Source organism: Vulpes vulpes, chromosome 5, assembly GCF_048418805.1.
Source record: "Vulpes vulpes isolate BD-2025 chromosome 5, VulVul3, whole genome shotgun sequence".
In the NCBI taxonomy this organism is placed as follows: Eukaryota; Metazoa; Chordata; class Mammalia; order Carnivora; family Canidae; genus Vulpes; species Vulpes vulpes.
This window is the reverse complement of record NC_132784.1, coordinates 105,701,104-105,706,783: the sequence shown is the minus strand read 5'-3', so window position 1 is coordinate 105,706,783 and position 5,680 is coordinate 105,701,104.

Sequence of the window (5,680 nt, the reverse complement as noted above, 5' to 3'; positions counted from 1 at the left end):
CAGTATTTCACATTAGCCCTCTTAAAATTTTTTAGAATGAAGGATTTTCTTCTTTCTTTCTTTCTTTCTTTCTTTCTTTCTTTCTTTCTTTCTTTCTTTCTTCTTTCTCTCTTTCTTTCTTTCTTTCTTTCTTTCTTTCTTTCTTTCTTTCCTTCCTTCCTTCCTTCCTTCCTTCCTTCCTTCCTTCCTTCCTTCTTCCTTTTTACTATTTCATTTTGGGCTTTTACAATAAGTTAGTGGAGATTGTCATTAAGCCTAAGGTGGAAATAGGGTGGAGTGTGGGGGTGAAGGCCTCAGAGGATGGGGGTGTGAGTGGGGAGTGTTAGTGTCCAGGAGGTGAAGTGTTTAAACCAGAGGGTTTATGTATCTGTCGTGTGTCAAGGAAGAAGCCTACAGAATCCAAAATTTCTAACAAAAGCAAATGGCTATTTCCCAGTCAGAGGTGACAGCAGCAGGATTGCCTCAACAAATGAATCCACAGGGAAACGCCACCAGTCCCCACAGTTTTTCTCTTCCACAGGACAGGATTGCACAGCTGGATTTGTGTTGTGCAATGATTTGGTGGATTCAGGGAGAAGAAAACTGGTGAATTCCATCAGGACTTTCCCAAAGGTTGCGTTTCAGCATATGTAATGGCTGGGAGTGCCAGACAGTCATTTACATTGCATTTGTGTTCAGTGTGTAAACACTGGGCTGTCAACATACATTCCTTATTATTTTTTGCCAACCTGTCCTATCTGATGGAGAACTATTGCACAAGCATACAGCAGAAGTGCGTGCGTGTGTGTGTGTTTGTGTGTGTGTGTGGGTGTTGGGATGGAGTGGAGAATGAAGAGGAGGGGCGTACACAAAAAGATGGGGAATTAGAAGGACCACCAAAAATCAGAAAGGGAGCTTAGTGGAAATAAGAATGGGGAAGGAAATAGATCTGGAATTTATTTTTCATTTCTCATTTCTTTTGCTGACTAGCTGAGAGATCTCTGAAAAGTCCCTTTTCCTCTCTGAGTCATAATTTCTTCATCTGTAGAGTGGTGTGAGGGTTGAACTAGCAAGTCTCCCAGGTTCTGCCAATGCTAACATGTTAGAGATAACAAATCTTATTCTAAATGTGCCACAAGGTCTAGGAAGTTGAGGTAGTTCATCAGCTCATCTGTCCCCCCATATTTAAGGCATGGATTAATAGAACCTGGATCTAGGGAACTGTTAATACCTTAACATGGGCAGAACATTCTCATTTTTCACTTCCCTTAGTGTTTTTGTGATTCACTCTTCCTCTTCTCTTCTTGTTACCTTTAAACATCTTTTTACCTGTCTTGCTTCTTCTATTTCGAGTGTCTGAGATCATGGTGTCAACAAATATACTTGACATTCTTTACATGATCAAGGTTTTATTGTGATAAAATTCATTAGGGTGTTCATAAATCTCTCCACTTTGCTTTGGCTGAGGCTGATTTGTTTCATTTCTAACCTAAGCTGCTTCTCTTTTTGTAGGTATTTATAGAGGCATACGTCAATGAGAAGCCATTCTGCTTTACCTTGTTGAATGTGAAATTATATTAGAAGAAAAAAATAAAGCATATCCAAGAGTAGCAGAGCTTCCAAGAGTGAAATCATCATCCCACCAAACAAATCCAGTTGGGCGTGTTTGTGTTCATAGCACTTGTGCCTATTAGTTTCTTCAGTTCATGTGTGGGTGAAAGCTACACAGGCTTTTTACTACAGTTATTTATATATATTTTAAAATCCATCAAAATTTCACTGAACTAATAAACCCAAGGCAGACATACCGTAGGATTTGTGAGGTAATGAATAGCCCTCCTTGAAAACTCCATCCTGTTTTGCAGGCAGCCCATAGTGGTCAAAAGTTTTCTAGCTCTCATGTGTGAGAATAGTGCTCTAGATGGACCAAACCTTGCTTTGAGGAAGAACAGACCAGTTCATTGGATGATTAATGTTCAGTCCCAGGAAGGAGAGAATTCCAGCCCAAATGCATCATTTCATTACTTGATAGATTGAAATTTTTAAAAAAGAAAGATCCTTTTGTCTGATAATATAATTGCCTCGCATATAACAGGGTATGTGAACCCTTCAAAAAACTTAGGAGTCAAAGAAATTATAGACCTCAGGGCATTACTAATTCTACTTACTAGACAAAGAATGAGTGGCTCTTACCCATCTTTTAAAGATGAACAGTATGAAAATCTTTAAGTGTAGTGAGAAGGAGACCCTATGACATTTCCTAGTTGCTGCTTGTAGAGCTTCAGAACCTGGACTTAGATTTTCCTGGCACTAGATCCTAACATAGTAGCTTCAGAGCTTCTTCACATGCTCCCACTATATTATCATGTATTTTTTTAATGAATTAGTTAATATGCATGGTTAATTAGTTAATTAGTTAATATTGCTGCCTTAGCAAAACTTTAAGTTACTTGAGAGCGAGTATACGTTTTATTCCTCTCACTTCCCAGTGTTAGCAGCTGTTGATTTGTCTGTCTCTGGTCACTGGTGTCAAGAAGTTGAGGTGTTGAATGCAGTTAGAGTCCCAGACCTCTGAAGGTATATGCAAACAAGGGTCAATAGCTATTCTGAAGACACTGGAAATTTTCTCAGAGCAAGGAAGACCAGGGTAAAGTAACGACTTTCCAGATAAGGTAATGGGCTTTGTAGTGGGCTCTTGATTAAAAAAAAAAAAAAAAAAGTGAGAAGGAAGGAAGGAAAGCAGGAAAGAAGAAAGAAGAAAAGAAATGATGGAAGGAAGAAAGAAGGAAGAATGAAAGAAGGAAGAGGGGTATTAATAATTAGGGAGGAGGTAATGCCTAGGCCATTTGACACCCGTCTATTTTACCAAAAAACAGGAAGCATGCGTTTTTTTTTTTTTTTTAATGTCTGTGTCCTTTGACCACCCCTGATTCTCCAACATTTTCCAGTAGCACACCTCCTATAGAAAATGATAAACAAACCTTGGGGTTAGAGTAGCTTTTTCTTTTTCCAAGAGGGATGGAACCTCCTGGGAAGCAGCATGAGGCTCCTCGAAGCCCACCTCTGCCTAGGACCTCATCTGCCAGCAACTTGAAACTCAACAATCTAAATACAGAACAGACACCAGGAATTTTTTTTTTTTTAAGAATAACAAATATTTGGAACAGAATTCCAGTCCCAACTGCAAGCAGCACAGAAGCAATTAGATGCTGCCCAAGAAAAAAAGAGCATATTGGAAAGGAATGGCCTCCATGGACCCTACTGACCTTCTCCTGTTCCCTGTGTTTCTTACATTCATATGAATAATGAGTGAATTTGAGACCACTATCCACCAGGGCATAGATCTTTTTGCTTTTTATGTTCTTCATTTGCTACTTCCATATGGTAGAGTAATTCTCCAAACCTTTAGCCCTGGTATATTAACTGGCCATTCTGGGTGGGAAGGGGATGTTAGGCTTATAAAACAGCAAATAAAAGAGTCTTGCACTGTGCTTAAACACAACGCACTCTTCCTGGACTGATACAAGCAAATGGAATGATCTTGGTGCTGTCTACTTTAGAAGCAAAACCGGCTTAATCCCCTGAAGCTGGGGTAGGATTCTATAGATGCGTGCATTATAGAACAGGGACCATGCTTGGTACCAGTTTGTGGTGTAGGCTGTTCTCTATAATTTTACCCAGCACAGAGTAGAACTACTTAAATATTCCTTCTAAGTAAGGTAGATGGAACTCACCCGTTTCTGTGATTTAACAGCCCCAGAGCAAAGAGGTCAGTTTCCCAGGATGCCAGACTTCTAGCAACAGCCAGCTCCAAAACTATGAGAGAATCAGATTAGATAAAAATATCAGCCCATCTTCTCACTGTCACCAAACTACTCAACTGCCTGGGCAAAAGTGATCATCCCCAGCATTTAAAAGCCTCTTCCAGTACATTAGATTTATTGATATTTACAGTCTTGTTAATGTTTCAAAAGGCAAGACACTGATCTTTTGTGTTGCTCCTCAGAACATGAAAAATAGTGAACATGATATATTGGCACGCTGGTCAGTTATGCCATGAAATGGTTTTGCCTTGGTAGTTTTTCAAGTCATCATGCAAACAGACTAGAGCCATTAGAGGCAGATATAATTTCCACCATTCAGGAAGTTGGTTTTGCCACTGTATTATCCAAATGCATTTAATTATTAAGATTTTGGGACTTTTCTTTTTTTCTTTTTTTGGCTCATTATATTGGCTGAGGTTTAAGGCAGAACAATGCAGCTAGAGTCAGATTCCATCCTCTTGAAACTTAGTGTCTCAGTATTTTTATGCTATTTTATGAAGGGATTAACCTCTCTAAGGTTGGAATTTGCCTGCTTTGTATAAACCAACCCTTCCAGAGGGTTTTCATAATTTACTGAATGCTATCCCTGGAAACATGGATAGCTATGTGCTGACAATCCATGCTGGCTACTTATGTTTTAAAAGAACAGAGATCAGAATGGTTGAATGACTTGTCCAAAGTCATAGAATAAATCTACCTTTGAGATGATAAGAGAAACCAGCTTTTTTCACGTTTTCGCTTTTGTCAGATACTGAACTGATTTGATTTAGCAGGAAGAAGTGGGACCAGACAGAGTGGGTTGCAAGGAGATGCCAGCAAGGCAGCAGGCTACGCTTTGGATCTGAAAAACAGTTACACAGCTAAGTAGCAGGATCCCTCTAGGTTTGTATAACAGGACAACCAAGCGTTGCCCTGAGGGCACCGGAAATCTAAAGTCTGAGAGCAAAGCTGTGCTGGGAACGTGAACTCATCAGAGCCAGGGATCAGTCACTGGCTGACTCAAGTTTTACTCACTGCTCTTCTTGCTGATGTGGCTCATTTAGATTCACTCTGCTGATCTTGTGGCGCCCTGGATCCAGAACACTTTGTGAAGATCACAAAAGTCTCTGACCAAAGCCTACTAAGGATGACTTCCAGTGTGCTTCTTCATGAAGATAGATTTGGCTCACAAAGGTCACTAGAAAGCAGCCGTGCAGGAAAAGACTGCCAAAACCTGAGGATTTGGGTTGCAATTCGATGGAAGAGGTGTTTTTGCTCTCAACATCTGGACAGACCAAACACAAGGGTGCAAGCAGCACCATTCTCTTGCTCCCTGCCAGTCCTCTGTCACCGGAGCCACGGTTTTATTGGAAGTGACTTTCCTCTGACCAAAGAATACATGGATGATCTGAGAGATTATTTTGCATTCCTTCTACTTGTTAGTTGAAATAGTTAAGTGCTATTTAATGGTAACTGGTGAATTTGGTGGGTCTCTCTCACCTTTTAATTTCCTCTTCCAGATTTTGCCCATCATCCCTAAATGAAGTTTAGGGTTCTGCTTAGGGTCTTAAATCTGATTCCCAAGCTAGGCATGCTTATATTTCTCTTTTCCATTTAGTTCAACCTGGTCAGCATTGGAACGGATATCCAGTTATATTTTCCTTTGCATTCATTTGAAGTGACTCCGCAGATGACAATAACCCAGGTTCAACCAAGTGGGAAAGGGCCTGAAATGTATTTCAGGCTGCTTCTTCTTCTTCTTCTTCTTCTTCTTCTTCTTCTTCTTCTCCTTTTTTTTTTTTTTTTAAAGATTTTATTTATTCATTAATGAGACACAGAGAGAGAGAGAGGCAGAGACACAGGCAGACGGCAGACGGAGAAGCAGGCTCCCTGCAAGG